The sequence below is a fragment of the Diadema antillarum genome, unplaced genomic scaffold, assembly GCF_040938485.1.
Source record: "Diadema antillarum isolate AM-2024a unplaced genomic scaffold, OU_Dant_1.0 scf00000108, whole genome shotgun sequence".
NCBI classification, from domain to species: Eukaryota; Metazoa; Echinodermata; class Echinoidea; order Diadematoida; family Diadematidae; genus Diadema; species Diadema antillarum.
This window is the reverse complement of record NW_027270997.1, coordinates 559,662-582,703: the sequence shown is the minus strand read 5'-3', so window position 1 is coordinate 582,703 and position 23,042 is coordinate 559,662. Positions and strand designations below refer to the sequence as shown.

At 38.5% G+C, this 23,042-nt stretch overlaps 1 pseudogene; it reads left to right on the top strand.

The window, feature by feature from the left end:
* The window catches only part of LOC139719294 (uncharacterized), a 178,603-nt pseudogene that overhangs the window by 108,481 nt on the left and 47,080 nt on the right, over positions 1-23,042 (top strand).

Sequence of the window (23,042 nt, the reverse complement as noted above, 5' to 3'; positions counted from 1 at the left end):
ATATGTACAACTTCATCTAAGTCACTTTTACTTTGAGACTGTCTCTGGCAGTGTCAGTGTGTCTCATACTGCACAGTCTATTTTAAAGTTCTCGTAAAAGTCAGGTCAAAGTAAAGCTTAAAATCAGAGACTCTTCTTTCCAGATGATCCAATGCCCTTCAGAAGTGGGTGATCACATCACCCCCATAGTGTCCATCGTCCAGTAAAATAGAGGCGAGAGGAAATCACTTGTGACAATGACTTACTTCCCCCCCTGAGGAGGTGGGGAAATCAGATGCTGAAGGAGGTTGTGTTCCTGTTTGCATATATTTGCCTTCATTTAGAGGACATCAAAGCTTAATCTTAGCCGGTGAGGTCTTAGAGGAATGGGCTGTTGATATTGTCAGCTTTGTCCTCATAAAATTGGCAACTCTGATTTTTATTGTGTATTTCAAACCGGAGAAAGATGAGATGAAATTTGTTAATTGAAAGTTACACATATTTGCCAACGTGTGAGAGAAGTAAGAGCTTTAATCCCCAAAATATGTGTTGCCAATTTGAGAATCTGTTATACATCCAGTGAATTTATATGCTTTTGAAAATTCAGCAACTGTACAAGCAATAATCTAACCTATGAAGAATGACAAAAAGGCTCATTTTGTTTTTACTCTGTGCTGTACAGAAAAAAAAAATTGATTCAACTTTGCACCTATACCAATGTTACTCCGGGAACACCTTTACAGGTGTACCTTTGCACCTTTCAGACCAGTGTCACAATGGGAGCACCTTTAAAGGTGCAACTCAGGCAATCAGAGGTGTGAAATTTTTTTGATGAGGGTACCAAAAATGAAAGAGTTACAGCATTCGTAAGTTTCACATAGGTTTTCCTATCAGAACAGCGTGTGAAAATGAAATGACGTAATACTGTCATCACCTCACAAATCTCCCTGCTCGAGAACCAAATTTTCTTGGAATGTCATAAAACTTTTGCAGAAAACTGGGGGATGTACTGACAAAGAAATGATTTGCAGAGGGAGAGAGATGAATATTTTGAGAGAATGTGGGGGAAAGCCAAAGGAGAATAGCAGAGACAGATTAAAAAAAAAATGATTTGGGCAGTCACTTACTAGACCTTTCAAAGCTTGTCTGAAGATAATTAACAAAGTAACTTTAGTATCACATGAATTTGATGAGAGAAAAACAGTATTCAGAACTCTGGTGAAAATATCCATTTAGTGGCTCTCTTTTCTTGGAAAATCCAACCCACGCAGGGCTGCTTTCTAGAACACAGGATATAACCGATAATCTCACAGCGAGTAGATCATAAAATGTGACAAGTATATTGTATGAGACACCCTTCATAAAGAATATTGTCAATTTTAATTTGAATCTCCTGTATGTTGTCTGATAGTGGTAAGGCATCATGAAGGAATATAACGGTACAAAAGTCCATTCATGACATAGACCTTACCCGTTACTGTCTAATTCCTAAATTGCCGTATAGACTTCTCTACTTGCCTACCAGGTGTCTGTGGGCAAAGGCTTAAAGAAGAATGCTTACCGTAATGTCTTATCTTACATCTGAGTAGGAAAATCAATAGACATAATGAAAATGGACATACTTAAAAGTAACTTTGAATTGGTCGCACTTAGGGCTAGATTGCCATGCATGGGTTGCACCCAGATAATCTACATACTTTTTTTTTTTTTTTGCTTGTGTAAAATATCTTGCAGTCTATATGCCAGTAAGTATGGTATATAGAGAATCGATTCTTTCTTACTCACATTGTGAATGCATACTCATCAAGTGGTGTCAACTATAGGAAGAGGGTGCATGAAAAATTAAGCAACCCAGTGGTTAGATGTCATATCATTGATGCGGTCATCATGTTTGTTGTCTCATTATCATCATCGTTATCCTGTCAGTATAATTTCTGTCATTATATCTTACTTCCACCCACCTTCATTATCACTGTCATCTCAAACAAAATCAGTATTGTTTTGTTTTATACACCATTTATATACCATTACCATCATCATCGTCATCATCATCATCATCATCATCACCATCATCATCATCATCATCATCATCATCATCATCATAACATCCCTCCTACTCAGTCATCCTTATTGATACTTTTGTTGATGCCATGACTTTCACAATTACCACTCTACATCACTACATGATATGCCAAGAGCACCAGTAACACCAAGCTCTTTATCATCAACACCAGTTTCATTATCATCATCATCATCATCATCAGATGTAGCAACGTCACTGTTATCATCTTAAGCTTCATCATCCCTGTTGTCATCAGTGCAAGCACTCTAGAACTATTACCTGCGACTAGCAGTGTAATGACAATATCCCATGTAGCGATGACGGCGCATTAGAAAGATAGAGCATGCAGACTCTAGGGTTCTCCCGCGCTAAAAGGTCAGATGTCTAAATTAGGGTAAAACCAGTTCCTAATCTGGTTTTGGAAGCCACTGCCCAGGCTTAATCCCAGATTGGTGCTCTCATTCCGCAGACTATGTGGAACAGCGTTAAGTACAGGGTCCAATCCCACAGGCAAGCTGTTAGGCCGAGCATCACCTGACGAGGAGGTGGGGTGGGGGAGAGGGAAGGGTAAATCGGGCATTTGTATCGGCTTGTCTTATCCCCTTCGTGCATACCACACCCATCATAACAAGCTGATAAGCGGCTCTTTTTGACATATCTGGGATTAGTATAAAACATCTTTCTTATCCAGTCTCTGGCCGAGATCCAAAGTGAAAGGCAGATCTTGGTCAACTTCTCAGCAGAAGAAACAAAAACAAAGATGACTGCATCTGAAGGATGGGAACCTTCGTTGTTTTGTTTCAGCATTTGATTCATTATACTCATCTTGGAGGCTTTAGTCATTAAAATGTTAACTGCATATTGTATGATTCCATCGTACGAGTGAGAACCATTTTTGTTTTCTGGATGGAAAAGGCAATATGTGTGTGTACTATATTCATCACGCACTGACACAGCAGTATCTTTAAGTGAAATAGCTGCTCCAGGATCAAGGACACTTCTGAAAACCAGCTTTGCACCCACAAAGATTTTTTTTTGTGCATTATGTTGATATTTTGCACATGTCTCCAGTTCCCACAAATTCCTTATCATCTATTGTCGAGACATGAATGAAATGTTTTTGGTAAATAGACTATATGCCAGATTTTGCTACAAAACAGCTGATATCTGCAAATCCAGATAAAAGCCAGCTTGTCATTCCATTAACAAGAAAAATGAATTCCCCTGATGAGGCATTGATCAAGAAACCATGCAATACGAAAAATGTCCTTTGAGTTTGATTTTCTCCAGATTGCAGTGCTGAATGATGTTCAGTTAACACATTATTCTCTGTAGCGGCTGAGAAATCGGTTATGCTTAGAAGTGGCTTTTCATTGGCTTTCATCCAAAGCACTAGGCAACCAGAAAATTGTACTCAGGAAGTAAGCAAACTAAACAAACATTTTGGGGGGAATGACTTTGTCAAATTTGTGAGATTGATGTTCACTTTGAGTAATTATGACTTTTTATTTCTTTTTTGTATGTGAAAAAATATGTGAAAACATCTGAATGGAAAAACTTCAAGTGGATGAGGTAGGGTCGTGATTATGTATTCGTTTGGTAACCTTTCTGATTAAGCTCTCTTTTATCTCCTTTTTCCATTTTTCCTTTCTCAAGCACTTTAGTTTTAATGTGACATTAATTCATCAAAAGTGCATTTTCATCAAAAAATCTATATATTTCTCCAAAAAGACATTAATTTTCTCAATTGATTAATTTTCTCAATTAATTAATTTTCTATGTGCATACAGAAATATGATCATGGAATTAAAGGGTTTGTATGTCTCTGGAGAAACTCTATGTGGAAAATACGAAAACAAAAACAAAAGCAAAGAAGAAGGAGGGCATTTTTTTGTTAGTATTTAGATGTAAACAAATGTTTCAATTCTGGTCAGTTTAGTGAGCCAAACAGCCAATCGCATGCCGATGCACTTCGAGTGACCTTTTACCGTTCTTTTATTGTCAAGTCCGATCGCATATTTCATGCCTTACGTGGGATTAGCAATACACATGAATCAAAGAAAAACACTTCCTTTGGGGGGAAAATATGAAGTGATCTCCCTCACAAGTTGCCACAAAGTGACATATTTCTCTCTTTTTTTTGTGCGTGTGTGTTGAGAAGTTGTTGACATGAGCGTTTCTTGGGAACGTTATATTTTTCTGTCAGTGTAAGACAGGAAGGTCTGCATTCTCCGATCTGTAGTTGACACTTGGCCACATCCTATTAAATTTTTCTGTCTCCTCGTCAAAAGGATGTTTGTGTCTCTAGCACAGTCTCTACTGGGAATAGCACAAAAGTACAAATCTTGCATGTTACACATGTTTGATAGGCAGCCATAGAAATACATAAATGTGGAAAATTTTAAAAATATCAAACGCAGAAATTGTGACTATGATTATAGCGAAACAATTGGAGTTGTTTGTGCCATTTGGTCAGAAGTAATTGAAACAAAAGGGTCTTTTCTATATCATAGTCATGCAAGGTTTATTGCAGAACAATTTCGACAATTTTTGTTTTTATATTATTTGTTCTTTTCTTATGCTATGATTGTACATTGTCACTCTTTGTTAATGATGAAGTAAACGAAACAAAACTAAACAATTTCAGTGCAAGCTGCTGGGTTTCTTTTCTGTCAAGTCTGAGGCAAAAACCTAATGATTGTCATAAGCAGACAATATACATTCAAAGTAAGAATTCCATTTAAGTCCTGCCTCTGGATGGATATGACACACATTTTTTTTTCCAATTTTTTTTTTCGCGCTCCACCTTTAAAGAATAAAACAAAACATAACTTATTACAAAAGGTTCGATAAAAAAGAACAACAATCCTATAAAAAGCTAAAAGTACAAATCTTATCATCGGAGTTAGCCGAATATGAATGTGCTTTTAATCCTTGTTGTCTTCGTTATTTATACTTTTTGTTGTATGCATTTCTTATATTCGTATTGCTGGTTTGATAATGATAATACTGATGATGATAATAATAATAATAATAATAATAATAATAATAATAATAATAATAATAATAATAATAATAATAATAATAATAATGATGATAATAATATTATTATTATTATTATTATTATTATTATTACTACTAGTATCATTATTATTATCATTATTATTATTATCATTATTATTATTATTATTATTATTATTAATAATGATAATGATAATGATAATGATAATAATAATAATGATAATAATAACAGCAGCAACAACAACAACTAAGACAACAACAATAACAATAGTGACATTGATGATGATGATGATGATGATGTCATCTCCTGAGGGCTTGCCTTGGTCCTCAAAGTATGCAGAGGTGTCTGATTCCATTATCAACAGCTTTACCATCCAAACTTTTCCCCTCATTTGTGTCTTCACACTCTTTTATTTGAATGTCATAAGGTTGAGTCTTGTGCAGTCTAAAACCAGGATAGAAGTGGTCCTTTATATAAAACATAGTCCCAATCCACACCCTTGTGTCCATGCTACTCCATGGTCTGGTCTGACAGTAACCTTTAAAGGGATTGTGTAGTTTTGGTTGAGACCTAGCTTCATGTTTCTAACATCTTTTGATGAGATGATGAGAAACTTCTTATGAAATATGAAATATGAAATAGCATGTAATTCCAAGAGAGATTCAACATTTATTTGATGAAAATTGGTTTTTGAATGGATGAGATATCCATAAGGTTGAGTCTTGTGCAGTCTAAAACCAGGATAGAAGTGGTCCTTTATATAAGACATAGTCCCAATCCACACCCTTGTGTCCATGCTACTCCATGGTCTGGTCTGACAGTAACCTTTAAAGGGATTGTGTAGTTTTGGTTGAGACCTAGCTTCATGTTTCTAACATCTTTTGATGAGATGATGAGAAACTTCTTATGAAATATGAAATATGAAATAGCATGTAATTCCAAGAGAGATTCAACATTTATTTGATGAAAATTGGTTTTTGAATGGATGAGATATCCAAAACAGAGCAATCCTCATAAAAGATGGGACCCATCTTTTATAAGGATCACTTTGTTTTACTTTGCTTTTGGCTGTCTCAGCCATTCCAAAGCCAATTTTCATCTAATAAACTTTGAATCCCTTTTAGAATGGTATTCTCCATATGATTTCATGAGTAGTTTGTTGGTATCTCACAAACGAGAAAAAAAAGTTAAAAGCCTAATTCTCATCTCCACCAAGACTATACGTCCCTTTAAACAAGCTAAGTTCCTCTTCCATTTTATAGGGCCAGGAGGGCAAACTGTTGTTGTGACCTTACATGACCTCTAGCCCCCAGGTTGACCCCATGGCAGAGAGGTAACTCACAGTCAACTCAAATGCTGTCTCTTCCCCCCCATTTCTTCCATACCTCCAAGCCCTAACTGATCCCAGCTAATCAGTCCACATTCTTGGTGTCATGTGATATTCGTCTGGGGGTCACATGACGTGTGCCAGTAAAGGCTTTGGTGCCGATACATACTGCTAAACCTGGTAGGATCCGGATACAAAATGAAAGACTTCCTAAAGAAAACTGATGTATGACTAATGGTATAGCTTCAATCATCTTGAGAAATATAGGATAATGGAGAATTGGTACAAAAACTACTTTATGTACAATGTGACGAGTCTTTCAGCTGTTTATCTGTATCTTTCTTCTCAGTTTGATTGATACAGTATGGTATACTTGTAGGTATGGAGCTTTTATCACAACCATGAATATGTTGTTATTTTGTTATTCCACACTTAATGTAATTTGATATATCAAGCTTTTTATGAGATATTGTATAGGCCTGTATGTTATTGAACACCCAATTTGAACTGTTTCTTCTCATACACTTTACATTCAATTTGACATTGTAATATATATATTTTCCCTATATGTTTTCCTTGTACAATCATATGTACAATCTGTATCAATGTGTTGGAACAATTCATATTATTTATAACGTATTGTCAAATTTTGTTTTAAATTGTAATGAAAATGGAATGCAGAAATAGATTGAAATGAACTTAACTGATATATAATGATATATTTCAGCTAAAAGCAAACTGCATTCTTATCAAGAATTGCAAATGGGTAAATCAAAGGAAAGAGTGCATGTTCTGATTTTTTTTTAAATTCAAATACAATGAATATGAAAGAAGGAAGATGAGAGAGATAGATAAGCTAAAGAGAGGAATAATGGAAGATAAAGAAAAGGATAGAAAGAGATACAGAGAGAGAGATACATGTATATATAATATAGAAAGAGAGAGAGGAGAGAGATAGATGAAAAGAGAGAGGGGACCAATGTGATTGGAGTTGATGCTAAAAGGAGGCACATAATTTCTACGTCATCAGATGATCATTGCCAATACTAGAGCTCCTAATACGGCATTAACATTCATATAACGAGATTCATCTACCGATGATTTACTCGAATGTGTGGTCCAGGCGACGTGTGTTGTAGACCTTGGCAGCATTGCAGCGGGAGAGAAGCTAGCTTGCTTGTTTGCGGCATTCTGCAGACGAACTTGCACTTTTTTTCTTCTTTCAAATGTGATTAAGATGAACCAATCAAGGAGCATTGCATGATGTATATAAGCCAATATGCGGGGCATGACATTCTGTTTGCTTTCGAGTAATCTCATCCCCAGTATCAACACTGCCAATTGTTGTAACCTTTCTGCTTTGCATCCAGGATGGGGCAGTTATCCTCAAGAACCATGGGGTCCTGGAAGATGTGGAGAGTTCGGGGACGACGGCAGAGAAACTTCTCAGCACGAATCCGGAGACGGAAGGTGTTCCATCGCTACCAGAAGATGCGGCGAAAGGGGACAGTTCAAAGGTAATTGAGGAGGGTGTTGTTACAGATGAAAAGACTGATACATCCGTTTTGCCATCATCATCATCCTTACCACCACCACCACCACCACCACCACCACCAAAACCATCATTATCATCATCATCATCATCATCCGTATCATCTGCATCATCACTGCCAGAGTCAGCGGCAATCCTCCCAGATTCCCTGCCATATCCAAAGGATACCAAAGACATCACTGAAGAGGCTACAACCTCAACTGGAGAAAGCAGTTGCCACGGAAACCGGGAAATGGATAATGGTGCGGATGATGCTGAGAATGCAGGCAGTACCTTGTCCTCAGAATCAGTGACATCTGAAAAAATTGAAGAGGGGGATGCAGCACTTTGCCAAGAAGATGCCGGCAAAGACTGCGCCGAAAAGCAGGAGGAGGGTAAGGGAAGCATTGCTCCCAAAGTGCATGATGCTGTTGCCATGGTAAGCCCAAGGGAAGACGGGGAGTTGGATGCTGATGATGAGGCATCTCAAAGTGATGGCATCCAGGCTAAGACGGGATCTAAAGAGGTGAGTGCTACCTCTGGGCTACGCCTCATTCTCCTTTGCTTATACCAATCCCACTCATTACTTCCATTTTCATCTCTCATCTTTTATTCTTTTCCATCCGCATCTTCGCTATATCCTTTCCTAACATTTCCATGATGGAATCATATTACCGCTTTTCATTGAATTGAATTTGGGAGCATGTGTATATTCTCAAAATTGGATCTGAGACTGAAAATGATGCATACAGTTTTCCTCCGTATTTTTGTCGAAGTATAAAAATTACATGGCACAAAGATGTAAGAGATAAGGTTAGATTCATATTCAGTTAATCCATTCCTCACAGTGTTGCAAAAACGGCATTTCCATTTTCAACAGCATTTAAGTAAGAGATTAGTAAGAGTGAAATTATATCTGATATCATTCTTGACATTATGAAGATGTAAACTGATAATTATATCTAAATTACAATGGAATCTGTAGCATAATGAAAGAATGATATTTCTGTATCAGAAAGTTGTTTCAAAACCTGGCGGAACAAAAGACATAAAGAACTTTTCAAGCCACTATTATTGAGCATGATTAGAAACTTAAATGGTTTCAGACAACCTCCTATCCCTTGACTGTGTAGAGAGTTAACCACATTATGTTGTTTTCCTTCTTCATTCTTTCTGTCTCTCCCTCTCTCTTTCTCTTCTGTTTTTTTTCCTTTGCAAGCAAGTATTCAATAACTGTAATAGCATTCTTAATGTTTTTCGGACCTCCCACCCCCCATTTTAGTACAGGGAGCTACAAACATTTAGTACTGAATATGGCATATTTTTCGCGGGTCTAAATTTTTGCGAATCAGGAATTCCCAACGATTTTGCGAGTGGTTAAATTCGCAATCGTGGAGTCCTGTCCTGAACAGAGAAATGTACATTCATACGTCACATCCAAATCGGGATCAGAGTCAATATTTTCGCGCGTTTTTAATTTCGCGAATAGCACCTGACTCGTGAAATTCGCGAAAATAAAAACCTCACGAAATATTCGGCGTATACAGTATCATGCTTGAGCTGCAGCTTCTCTCTTCTTTCATTTGTCTTTAAAGTCTGTAATATCTGTATTTTTTTTTCTGATAGAGAACAATACCCAATGAGATATCAATATTGATACCAACACTGACATTAGTTCACTCAATTTCAAAGGCAGCAACGATTTTGATGTCATTGTCAACTGAATAAGCATTTAATAGAAGGCCATCAGCATACTGTACATCTGTAGACACAAGTATAGATAGAAGTGGCAACAAAATCTCCACAAACTTTTAGTTTGCTGTGGAAGTGACTCAAAATGGACTCTGACTCTTTACAAATGTCAGAAATCTGTTCAAATTATTTGTTTGAATGATGTGGGTGCAGGAAGTCTAGACCAAAAAAAAAAGAAGAAAGATGAGTGCTAACAGGAGATGGGATGGGAGGGGTGGGGGGAGGGGGGAGGGGTGGGAGCAGGGAGTTGGGGGAAGTGAGGAAGGAGAGGGGGGCAAATCTTCACCCATGATCCAAATACGGCTGGCATGAGTCATAATCCGTCCCCCACACTCGAGGCTCCAGTGTTGAAGGAGTGATCCAGGGGGTAATTGCGGACTTAATTAGAACTCCTCTCGCGCCCGTCCTTGTCCTCCAATCCTTCTATATAAAGGGGTGAATGAACTATTTTTCTTCTCTCACAAGAACACACTGATTTCGATGCAACAGATTGTCAAATCGATCATTTTGAAAGAAAAAAAAAAAGAATCTTACAGCAGAAAGACACTTTGATGCCATACAGTCACGTATTCATCTAATGATTGGGGGTAATATCAAGGGTACATTTGGTTTCAGCCACAGAATCTGTGTTCACAATATTCCCTGAAAAGCAATGAAATGAAGCCCTACATATTTTCTCTGAGGTTGGAGGAACTGCAATGTGTGATATGTTAACCACTGAAACCCTTTAGGTGCATATAAGCCAGTAATTGATTGTAGTCATTGCGTGTGATGTTCTTGTGAGAAGAAGAAGAAGAAAAAAATCCCCAGCAAGATTGTATCAATTTCACATCCTTTCTTTGTATCGACCATAAGCTTTGACTTTGTGATATTCATTCACAGATTTCTGTTACTACAACCCAAAGATATCCTTGAGGTTGGCCAGTTCGTGACTGCTGTCACAGAAAAAACAAACAAAATGATTCTGTGGTGAAAGAGAATTACAAGAGAATTACATCTCTCCCTTAATTTTGAATGATGCTAAAAGTATATCACTTTGCGATTTAAGATTAGCCAATGGAGTTTTGAATAAAGTTGCTTTCAGGACTTTGAAGTTGCTTATTGTCAAGAGGTAGAAATTCATTTGAAAAAAGAAATGTAGCTTTTGCCCATTTTTGTAATTTACTATTTTCACATTTGCTCTTCTTTTGTGGAATGATTGAAGAATTTCATCGAGGTACTCATAAGTACCGCACACTCTATATTGCAATTTTCCGACCTTGATAGTCGTGCTGCAGTGCCTTCTGTACCTGATTTTTTTTTTCCTATGTGAAACTATACACCTATGAATCTCAATCCTGCCAAAAATTCGCTGAACTTCCAGTGTATGCACCGAAAGTCTTCACTGTGGTCTGTCTGAATCAGTGATGTGATATCTACACCTCATTATGGGAATGCTTGAGGGTGAAAAACAGGAGACATACCAAACTTCAAGTGGGGAAGGCAAACTTCTAGGTGGCAGTGTTCATCAAGGCTGACATTGTGAGGAAGTAGAGCTATTCGTCATAAATGGGCTGTTATTTACTACATAAAGGGAAAGATGACATTTGTAATAGCAACCCCTCAAAATACACAACAACAACTTATTTGTCAAATATTGATTTAATCCAACCAGGGAGGCATGGACAAGAATGAAATGTACCCTTGAAGGAAGGGGGGGGGGGGGGAGAGAAGGGAGTGGTGTTTACATGAATTTTAATGGTATCTTTTGGCCATCATCTCAATGGCACCATGAACACATTGCTGTTGGAAGAACTTCATATTAAATTTTATTTGAAGCCAGTTAATGCCCTTTTTTGTATTTTGTACGTTTTTAATGTCCAATCCCTCCCCTATCTTTGATTCCTTTCCAAATGGGGGCCTTTTTCACTCTACTTTAATTATCATGCCCCATTTTTTTTCATGAGTAGCTATGCTTTGCATGGACATAGACTCACTTATTTTACTTCCAGTTTGCGAGTACCTCAAAATAATTCACATGTCCTCGGCATTGATGCCTTTTTTTCTCATTTTTTCTTCAATAAAAATCAATCACTTTAATGATTTCATGTTGGACATTTTTATGTAGTGAGTGGAAACCTTCTCTGATCTGCTAGTTTTCCTTCATGCAGAGATATCATAGTCTACAGTAACTGGTCTGTTTATTTTCTATCCTATCTGTTCAACTGTAACTGTTTGTCAGACTGTTTATTTACACTTTTGTATCTTTCTGTATATTCTACCTAGATATTAATTTATGATCTATCTAAAATGTTCAGAAAGGAAGAACAAATATATATAGAGAAAAACATATATATAGAAAAACATATATATATATATATTAACATATATATAGAGAGAGAGAGATAAGGGAGAGGGAAGAAAGAGAGTGGGAAAAGGAGATGGGGTGGGGGGCAGAAGTGAATGCAAGGGGAGATCACCTTTGTGAAACCGTATTGTGGTGGACTGAGGTTGTTGAGTAGCAATATAATCAAATATAGAGTCAGTGTGGTGATGAGTTGGGTAGCTGATCAAAGTGAAACCACCTAGTCTTGGGAGATTCAATCTCGTGATATCGCTACGCTCATGAATCAGTAAAGCCACATCGATATCTCTCTTGTGCGCAAGGAGCATGCAGTCAGACCTTTTGCCAGGATGTTGATTTTGAAACGATGATAAATTCAAGATTGTGGACTAGGCATCGTAAACTCTCTGCGACCAGGCGGTAACAGATAGGATTGAGTCACGTGGTGGTTGTCCTGTGTGTGCCGTCAAGTCACAGATAGTGTCACCCCTTACCCCCTAGGACACCCCTCCCCCACCCTTCCCCCACTGGCCCCTCCACAGAACCTGCTTTTTTTCTTTGGGGGAGGGGGGAGGGGGAGTGTTGATATGCATGGCTATACAAAAAAAAAAAAGATGTTCGTGCAGGAACTCGTAGCACATTGTAGAAGGCCTCCCATGTGCCACACTTGCCTAAAAAATGTCAGTGAGTCATGTTCAAATTGCAAAAAGGCAGAAAAAAATAAGTTTTAGAAAAATGACAGAAGGCAGAAAAAGTTACATATCAGGACATAATCATGTAGCCCTACAGTTCCTTGTTTGTCTGTTTTCTTTACACCGTGGCAAAGCCATGTCAGGGTGTATTTGAAGAGTTTAATCACAAAAGCATGCCAATTTAAAACATTTTAAAGTAAATCCTTCATCAGACAGAGCAAAATAAGACCTTTCCAGTGATATATACCTCATTTGTTGCATAGGAAGGAATATTCTTCAAGCTATGATAAAAAAAAAATCCCATATTTTCTTTTGTCGTTGTCGTTTTTAGCAGTGCGGGTATCTCAAATTAGCAAGGATGGAGTTAAGTCATTTTGTGATCAGAGTCTTCATTTATTGTTACCTGGGTGTAATCTGAAATGTCAACACATGTCTAGAATTGCATTCCGTGATGACATATATGAGGGACATATTTTTCATAAAGTAGGATGAGACTTGATGGACTGGGCAGGAGAAAAGAACAACCACCAAAACTGGCTTAACATTGACAGTTTTTGAATGCTTTGTACTGAGACAGCTTCCTTGGCGTGGGATGATGTGGCGTTGATTAAGATCACATTTGAAAACTGAGGATGGTATTTCCAGGATGGAATGTTAGGTCATTAACCTTTAAGTATTTCCTCTGAGACCGCGTCAAAGAAAACAAAACTTGCTACAGAGGAAGGTTTACAACCCACGTGTGGACAGTGAAAATTGTGGCATCGTTGGTGTACAAAAATCACATGTACTTGCTACTACTAATGTGAAAATACAGTCAGTCATGAATACCTGTAGTACCAAAATGGGATCACAGTAGGCCTATAGTGTACAAATATACTTCGCCTTGGGAGTTTCTGGTTAAAAACTATGGCATGAGGTGACTCCAAAATAGTACAGTTCACTGAGGGGCCCAGCCCTGCATAAAGTGAAGTTTGCATGTTGCCTGTTCTTGACCTGAAACTTGGAATTAGGCAGGGTATCTCTTTTTAAAAATATATTTTTGGATCAAATATTTAAACAAAAGAAGGGGAAAAAAAGAATAATGGTTAACCTTTTATCCTGTCCTATCGAAAGCTGGCACTCTACCGGTATCCGGCCACTGGCCACACAACCAGTGATCTGGAATTGAAAAACTTACAATAATAGACATGGTACCGCAAGATTTGCCTATGGCGGGCATAAAAAGTGACACCATTTTCCAAATAGTACGTCATGAAATGTTAAACATGCCAACATTCCAAAATATTTGGAAATGCAAATCATGTGAAGCTCTCTCAACCAATCACTAGAGTATAAATTTTTAATCCAAAATATAATGAAGTATATAGATGTATGCACACATAACTGTAAAAAAAAAGTAATTGTTATAGGAAAGTGTTATGTTTAGAAATACTCTAAAGCTAACAGTAAGACAGTATCTCATATTGAGTACGCATTTTCATTATTATACATGTTTTATATGGCTGGTATTAGATTCAAAGAAGAAAAGAAGGACAGAAAGAAAACCTTGATTCTCTATCAGTGTCTCTGAAAATCATTCAGTAAGTTTTCTGTAACAAATGTCATTGCCCCCCCCCCCCCCCCCCCCCCTCAGGTCAAAGCACTTCCAACACCCAAGAAAGCTGTTCTGGAAGCAGATACCAAGACATCATCGTCGTTATCATCGTCAGCTCCAGCAGTTTCATCGTCGTCTTCGGATGTGAGCTCAGGGTCGTCATCAGAATCGGATGATGGAAAGGGGCAGAACAAGGTCAGGCTTGAGGCTGTACTTCAGAACCTCAAAAAGTTTTAAACATGGCATCATGATTATGTCACACCCTTTGTCCCAAAACCATAGTTTTTAAACCATTCAAGTCTTGAGGTAACTTTACTGCAGAAGCAGAAATTCTCGCCTTTGCCATCATCAAATTGGCAACTCAGAATATCACTGCATTTTTTTATACCGGAGAAAGACTTGATGGCACTGGGTAAATACAGTGATTCTCCATAAAATGATAAGAAAGTAATGCCAATTTGAGATGGAAACAATGACTTCAATCTAAAATGTGTTGCTGATATCAGGATCAGTCAAATATTTAGTGATTTAGAGGCTGTTAATAGTTATGGAAACTAAATAAACAATGGTGCATATGAGCAAAAAAAAAAAGAGCTCAAATGAAAGAGAATTCTTTAATTATTGGCAATAAATGATGAAAATAATAATAAAAAAGCAAAAATGTTCTTATTTTTCTCTTTATTTTTCTTGACCTTTAATCACAAATATCTCCATTTGGCAAATATGGACGTATCGGTTTTTGCGAACAAACTCTTCATTTTAAAGGGATCGTATAGTTTTGGTTGAGACCTAATTTCAGGTTTCTAACATTTTTTGGTGAGATAATGAGAAACCTCTTATGAAATATGAAAGAGCATGTAATTCCATGAGGAACTCAATGCTTATTTGATGAAAATTGGTTTTGAAATGGCTGAGATATCGAAAACAGAGCGATTCAAGAAAGTGTGGGACCCACATTTTATTACGATTGCTTTGTTTTACTTTGTTTTTCGATCTTTCAGTCATTCCAAACCCGATTTTCATCAAATAAACTTTGAATTCCTCTTAAAATGGTATGCTCTGTACTATCTTATAAGTGTTTTCGTGGTATCTCACAAAAAGTTAAAAGCCCAATTTTCTTCTCCACCAATACTGTACTATCCCTTTAAAGTACAATGTGTAGGCCCATCATCAGATAAAGCAAACTAAAACCTCTCAAGTGGTACCTCACTTGTTACATAACAAGGAATATTTGTGAAGTTATAATTAAAGTATCTCATTCTTTTCCTATTATTTTTCTTGTTTTTTAGCAGCTTTAATCACAAAAATCTCACATTAACAAGAATATCTTGGAGAGTTAACTTGCTTTGCGAACAAACTCTTCATATATTGCCACCTCACGAACTTTTATATGTGTAAGATTTTTACATATTGATCCTCCCACCCCCAACCATTTTGCGTAGAGTTATCCTGTTAGCATACAATGTGTTTCTTGGGGGGGGGGGGGGGAATCAACATTTCCATTTTTCACATATTGCAGCAATAATTCACATTTGCTAGATTTCATGCAGAGATTCTTTGATCTGTTTTACGACTGTCTCCCGACTGTCTCAGCATAGTCACATGCTCTCACAGTATTGTTCAAGGACAAATTTCACAGTGCCTGAGATTTGAGGAATTTAGCTGGATCAACTTATGGCAAGTAGTTTGAATCCGAGAGTTATCTGAAATCAGAAATGTATGACATTTTCAAGTGAGCATTTTAACATGATTGATTTTATATCGGCATGATATAAGATATCAAAACATGCCTTGCAGTCAAGGAAGGGATGTGAAGATGGAAAGAGATATTACAGGCATGATTCTGCCAAATTTAAGAGGCCTCACACACACAAGATTTGTTTAAACCTCATCATAATGTTGTCTTACCAAAATTTTGCATGAAGCTTCATTGCAGTACTAGTCATTTATTACTATCCAGATTTTTTCCTCCCCTCCCCCCTCTCAACATGTACATGAATGGTGGTAATTTTATTACATAATTTTATCAGGAGCAATGAAAGCATTGTCCATTCAACACACTTGAGCACCTCCTTATTAGACCACAAATGTGAGGGTATGGCTATTCAGAAGAAGGTTTATACATGAGCATATCCTTGATGGTACCCTTAATGGTACTTGGTAAGGGAGCAAAGTTGAAGGTAGGCAAGTTGTAGTCTTTGTCTTCATAGCTAGCGCAATTTTCAAGGAACGTCACTACTTGAAAGACAGTTCTTTATTTGTAAAGTCTTTTTGTTTTGTCTTGTTCCCATCATGCACAGGAGCCGAAGAGAAAAGGACTGAAAGAAGTGATGCGGCTGAGGAAATTGAGTGAGTGTGTCTTCCTAAAAACTTATCTTCTTTATATCGACCTCTTTCTGCAGATTATTGACATTGCATTCCTTTTGAATGATACTGCTCTGATGATCAAGCTGTCATGCATAGCAGCACATGCACACTTTGTTGCGTAATAAAGTGCATTTTGACATTGATTTCCCCATTCTGCAAGATAGTTATATCCATACAATTTAATCATACACAGTTATATTGCAACACCATGCAATATATATGTGTACATGCTTACATGATTATGTACAACTGTACCATGTAGGATCTATTGCTATAAAGACACATATACGATGTATATTGTACTCCTCTGAAAAATATTTTGCTCGTAAGGTGCAGTAGGTGTCATTGTTGTCATGCTAATGTATTCTTTTGTCAAAACCTCTTGTCAAATCTGGAAATGGAAAGTGCATCATTTCTCTATCTTGATTTCTTTTTCTATACGTAGAAGCCATGGCTGCCAATGCGGAGAAAGAGATGGTCAAGACCAAGGAGGGAGAGAAGGGTAAGGAAGTGCTGAAGAATTTCTCAACATCCAGACAACAGAGAGAGAGAAAGAGAGATGGAGATATATAATATTCAAGAGACAGAGATGAGAGATATATGAGATAGATAGACAGACAGAGATGGAAATATATAGTATGAGAGAGTCAGAGATGAGGTGTGAGAAATATATGAGTCAGACAAACAGACAGGCAGACAGACAGACAGAGGGAGGGAGAGAGATAACAGATAGGATCAACAGATAGGATGATATTAATAATTCATATAAAACATATATAGGCCCTATAATATAGGCAGACAAGAGAGGGATTTGAAACATTCAGAATAAAGGCAAAAAAATAGATGCTTTTTTGACATTGCAAGAAATGTAAATTAGAAACATGGATCAGAAGAACTCGATATCAAAACTCGTCTGTCTTTCTCTCATTGGTGTAAACAATAAAGAGTGGGAGATTTTTCTTGTCTTTGGTATAAATCTTTACCAGAGATGCAAAAGGACATAAATATAAGCTCTTGCAGGATCTGCAGCACCTAGCGTCCTACTAGGTATATACGAACTTGATGTATTTGAATAAATGAATGAATGAATGAAGCAGAGGTGAATGCCCTGAGAAATGAGGAGTGATGACCCACGCCGCACCCCTTTTGATGTCTAACCCCCATTGTAAGGTTTCCGGACCCTAAACTCACAGGTGGGCATTTTTATGAAAACCCCTGTGTCATTCGTTCAGGGACAGTTCCATTTTCACCTCCCCAAATCTTGCCATAATCTCATTTTTATGTGTTTACAAACTTTTCCGTTTTGTCAGTTGCAAGAAAACAAAATTGAAACTGGAAACAAAGATCTGAGTGGATAAGAAAAGATGTCCTGGATTCTGTAAGAGGGTGCTTCATCCCTCCTTTTTGCTAGAGGGTTTTTCTTTGTAACACTTGCAAGGCCATAGCATATTGTGTCCCATTCATTTGAGTATCCCCACTCATTAAAAGGGGATGCAGTTTACTCTTATTTCAAAATCGCAGTCACCACTTGGGGATATGTTTCAGAGATATTCTCCGATTAACAAAATGGTTTGTACTGTCTGTTTGTTCGTCCATCTGTCATTGTGCACACTCTTTTTTTCAATTAAGAAAAACACGTTTTGAAGTTAGCTATTAAGCTTCCTAGGAAAATGCTTAGAATATCATTATTGCTCTTCAATTCATTTTCAAAATAGTCCATTCTCTGCATATTGTTTTCACATATTTGTCAAATACGTATTTACTGCTCGAGAAAGATAGTGATCAAAAGATTTACACATGTGAAGTTTTTTGCCGCACAATCTGTGAAATCAGTTGCTTACCCACTGTGCCATATCATGTGTCTTGTTGCATTGACTAGAATGAATATTCCAAGAACCACTACAAATGCAGCAATGATTGGTTGAATTCATTTGACTCTATTTGACATCCATACAATGTGGGCAATTGGGGATTTCTTTTTTGTACAGAGAGGATATTCTTCAGGGTACAATTATGCATCTTGAAATGTTCCAGCTGGAGGAGTATGAATCAGCCTATATATGCTGGATTAAATATTCTTTCTAAATCAAGATGGGGTTACGATTAAATTTCTGATTCTCTTTTCTTCCTGTTACAACAGTAATTCATACATGTTTTGGTTGAGAAACTCATGGGCAAAAATAGCTTGCTGAGTTTGCACAGTTTAGCAGTTAACTTTCACACCTACTTGTTTCAAGTTTATCTTATTGCTATTTCGACATTGCATACTACTAGGAACAAATAACAATGGGTGACAGGCTTGAACGACTTCATTTGTGAAGCCATAGTGCAGTGATGTCATTAGTTGCACTGTGAAGTTGTAAGTTACGATGTATCACACTTGATTTCAGGTACCACAGAAACCACAAGTCCGAAAGCACCCCTGTCTTCCAGCGATGAAATCTCCAAAGAGGGCAGTATACCAGAGGCAGACAAAGAAAAGGCGGGTAAAGCAGGGTTGGATGGAGAAAGAACTGGTAATGGTTTAAAGGATGATGTTAAGGATGCTGTGCTTCCACTGAAAGTGGACAGTGTCTCGAGAGATGAGATGGAGGTGGATGTTTCGTCTTCCGAGAGCAAAAGCCTGTCTTCGGAGTCGTCCTCGAATTCCACCGATACCACAGTGCAGACTTCTGCCTCCTCGACCTCAAAGGATTCCTCATCATCTCCAGATGGTGACAGCCCCGCCGTGAAAGATGCCCCACCTCCTGCTCCTAAACCTACCGTCACTGTACATTCCCCCATCAAATCCACGACAACATTCCCCTTTTCCAGTTCGCCTTCAACCTCGACGTCAGAGACGATGTCCTCCGTCATCGAGGTGCATCCAAACAGCGAGCCCGCGAGCACCAACTCACCAGCTTCGAACAGGACTGGTGGAGACATTCCAGCAGAGGTATCACCTGAAGCAACATCACCTTCCAGGGAATCATCTCCCAGTGACTTGCCTAGCCCAGGAGCACCAGCCTACCAGAGATCTCCGAGCACATCACCCAGTGCGCCCCTCGCGAGGAACTTTGGCCACCCCTTCTCGTTGGACAGGTATAGAGTAGGCAATAATAACAACCTCTCCCAACCCAAGAAGGAGGGTGTGGCAGCCCAGAAGGGCGAGAGTGCGGTCTCCTCCCTCCAGGCCAAGAGGAACAAGTTCCTCAACAGGGGGAGCAGAGCGGATGATGACGACAGCAGTGCCTCCAATGTCAGGTCCTTCAAGAACCTCGTCTCTGGCAGCAAGTTTGCTGCTCTGAGGGAGAAATTCATGGCTTCGAATGGTGGCGGTGGCGGCGGTGGCGAGAGCAGTGGTGAAGGTGGGATGTTCTGTCAAGTTAATCTCAAATAATAAGCTTAATCCAAATCTCTTGTCATTATTTATCATGCATCCTTGGGCATATCATGCCAAAACAGGTTCATTGTGTTGTCAGTAGTGTCTACTTGAATTTCTTTCAAATTTATAAGGACATGCTGCAGATCAGATGTTGCAAATGAATGCATATCTATCTACCTCATTCAGAAATGTGCCAGTTCATGTACTTTTGTCCAGAATGTGACTATGATGTCATAGAAACACTGACAGATGAGTAAGATCTTGCAATATATGAATTTGTACACACAAAGGTATTCAGCTTGATCGTTTGTCTGCAGTCAAGCATTGCCAACAGCAATGCTAGCATTGAAGACTTGTGTTTGCTGCCCTCTATAGCTCAGCCAGGTATTGAAGCAAGTGTTCAAAACTTTGTCCCTGTGTAATATTTAGAGTTTTGAGTCCATTGCTCTGATGAAACTGACAAAAGAAGATATCCACTTTGAGTGCTTCAAACTAGAGAGACAAGAGAGAAAAAATGTTGCATTGAAATGATTGCACACAATGTGTAAGTTAGTTGATGTTACAATGACATGATGAAGAGGGAAACCCAATGTAAGATGTTCGTTTAGTTTCTCTTTTTCTATGAGCAAAGTGACATCATGACAAGTTCTGCTTTTCAATCAATGAAAAGAAAAAAATATTAAATGTTATTTTTTTGTGTAATCTCTATTATGCACTATGTTCTGCTGGTGTGTCTACATACGGTATGTGTGTAATGGAAAGTAAGATATTCATTCAATCAGGTTTTAAAAAAAGACAAGCAAAATGAGACTCTCGTTTCTGGATTTGACCATTGAAAGATGTTGTGTGTGTGACAGGTTGTAATGGTCCTCTCTGTCAATCTTTCATTTCCTCCAGGCAAAGCAAAATCACCAGTCATTTCATCAACTCCCAAGTCGTCATGGCAACCACAATCTCCCAGTGCATCCTCCTCATCTCTCTCTGGTGGCATCGAGGATGAGGACTCCCTCAATGCATCCTCAGAACAAAAGAAGTCCATCTATGGTACTCCCCCTACCACTCCATCCACCCCCTTGCCTTACAAGACCCCTCCCGAAAGTCCCATTCCTGTGGGGTCCAGCACCCCCACAGGAGAGTTGAAGAGTCCCACCTCACTCAGTGCTGCACAGCTGAAACGCCAGTTCCTGTATGGAGCAGACCACTCAAATGATGGGGATGTCTTTGAGGCAGAGGATGGCAGTAAAGAGAAGGTAAGAGGCAATCAGCATTGAATTGCATCATTCTGTTCATCAAGATCAGCCATGACTTTTCTTGACTTCACAGAGTTAAGAGAAATGTGACTTGAGTTTCATTTCTCAATAAAAAGATATTTATTTGAATATTTTACAACACCTACTCCTCATTCCTGCTCCACTTAGATGTCTTCCCCCTTTCTTGCTTCTGCTTTAGCTGCTCAAAAGTCTCCTTTTCTGTTTATTCTGGTCCTCTTCAACTCATGTGCATGATCCACACCATCTCCTGATCCTTCTGATCCTCTTCAGCTCCTCCTTCTAACCTCCCCTCATCTTCATCTCCTCTGTTCATCTTTACCTCTTGCTCCATTGCAATCATCTTCATCTTTCGATACTTCCAATCCTCTTAATCTCGTGCACCTTCTCATTCTCTAGATCTTCTGCTCCTTCTTTTCTTTATCATCTCCTTCTCCTTTTAATCCTTGTAATCTGTTTCATCGCTTGCTCCTTCGCTAATCTCCATTGTCTTCATCTTCTTTGATCCACTTCATCCCCTGCTCCCTTCTGATCATCCTAATCTGCTTCATCTGATCCACTTCATCTCCTGCTCTTTTTAAATCCAGTTCATCTCCTTGTTCTGATCCTCCTCATCTTCATCTGATTCCCTTCATCTTCTGCTCCTTCTAATCCTCGTCACCATTCGCTCCTTCTCCACCTTCTACTCCTGTTCTTCTCCTGCATCTTCAAATCCTCTCCATCTCCTGCTCCTTTTGATCCTCTTTATCTCATTCTTTTGATCCACTTCATCCCCTGCTCCCTTCTGATCATCCTAATCTGCTTCATCTGATCCACTTCATCTCCTGCTCTTTTTTAATCCAGTTCATCTCCTTGTTCTGATCCTCCTCATCCTCATCTGATTCCCTTCATTTTCTGCTCCTTCTAATCCTCGTCTCCATTCGCTCCTTCTCCACCTTCTACTCCTATTATTCTCCTGCATCTTCAAATCCACTCCATCTCCTGCTCATTTTGATCCTCTTTATCTCATTCTTTTGATCCCTTCATCCTCTGCTCCTTTGAATTCTCTTCACATCCCGCTCCCTCTGATCCATATCATCTTCTGCTGTTTCTAACCCATTTCATCCCCCATCCCTTCTGATCCTTGTTATTTTCTGCTCATTTTGATCCTCTTCATCTCCTTCTAGGTGTAATACTCTTCATCTTTCCCCTATATTTATATATTTCTTCATATCTCTCTCTCTCTCTCTCTGCATCAAGAATTGTCTTCTTGCAGATGTTTTTTCAGTCTCCCTATGAAGTTCCTCCTCTCTCTGCCTCTGTGTAGTAGCTGTCTTTCATTGTCAGTCTGCCAGCTAGACTATTTCTTCCCCCTTCTTCTCTGCCCCCCTTATCCCTTCCTCATGTACTGATGTAAATATAGAACCCTTCTCAGTCCAATTAGTGATGCTATACCAGCCTGAGTTATATATATACATATAGTGGCTCAGACATCATGAAGCCCTTCAGTCACATACAATATCTCTCTACCTGCGTCCGAATAAAACCTAGATAGCTGTCAGGTTCAATTGGTGTATGTCATCCAGAGGCTGTGATACTTAAAGGTCAGTTGGCGCAACCCTCCAGATTTGAAATGAATTGACCAATCAGCATGCGGGCAGCATACCGATCCCTCACCGAGTCATTTAGTAAACAGCTCTGTGTTGTTTATGTGGCCCGATACCGTGTGAGGTATAACTCCTGCCCTTGTTACCTGAAATGGCTGTAAATCACACTGACGCA